Here is a 774-nt window from a genome sequence, read left to right as displayed (position 1 = left end):
GCCTCCAATGGTTCACGCGCCTTAAGCGAAACTCTATCGGGAGTTTCCGACAGCTCGCATAGGAATTTCTCAAGCAATACTCTATGTTCATAGATAGAGAAACTTCTGATGTCGATCTCTGGAGTCTGTCCCAGAGGGAAGAGGAACCCCTCCGCGAGTTCGTCAGCCGATTCAAGTTGGTAATGTCCAGGGTGAGCTGGATAAGCGACAAAGTTGCCATCGATGCGCTCAGAAAGGCGCTCTGGTACAAGTTGAAATTCAGAAAATGGATATCCCTCGAAAAACCGCGGACGATCCAAGACGCCCTCCACAAGGCGACAGACTACATCATGATCGAGGAAGAAACGAAAATCTTATCGGAAAAACATAAGTCGGCGAGATCGTTCTCAAAAGATGTAGACCCAAAAACGAGGAAGAAGAACCCTCGTAACGACAAGTATGTCCATCACGAGGGGGAAGAACTCCAAGGAGCGCACAATTACGCGATCAGCTCAGACCAGGGCCGAACCACGGGTAATACGTGGACTCGGACTCGGAATCAAGGATATGATGAAAACACCTTCTGCGAGTTCCACCAGTCCCGAGGACACTCCACGACTAACTGCAAGATCTTGGGAGCAAGGCTGGCCGCGACGCTACTAGCAGGAGAACTCTCGGAAGTGACCAGCGTGAAAGATCTCATCCTCGATACCGATCGTCCCCCGAAGCCGGACAGAAATCTTCCCGCGGAGAGATCTCCCTAAAGAAACCAATCTGGGGATAAACGCGGCAGGA

The sequence above is a fragment of the Brassica oleracea genome, chromosome C5, assembly GCF_000695525.1.
Source record: "Brassica oleracea var. oleracea cultivar TO1000 chromosome C5, BOL, whole genome shotgun sequence".
Classification (NCBI taxonomy): Eukaryota; Viridiplantae; Streptophyta; class Magnoliopsida; order Brassicales; family Brassicaceae; genus Brassica; species Brassica oleracea.
Note: the sequence above shows the minus strand (reverse complement) of the source record.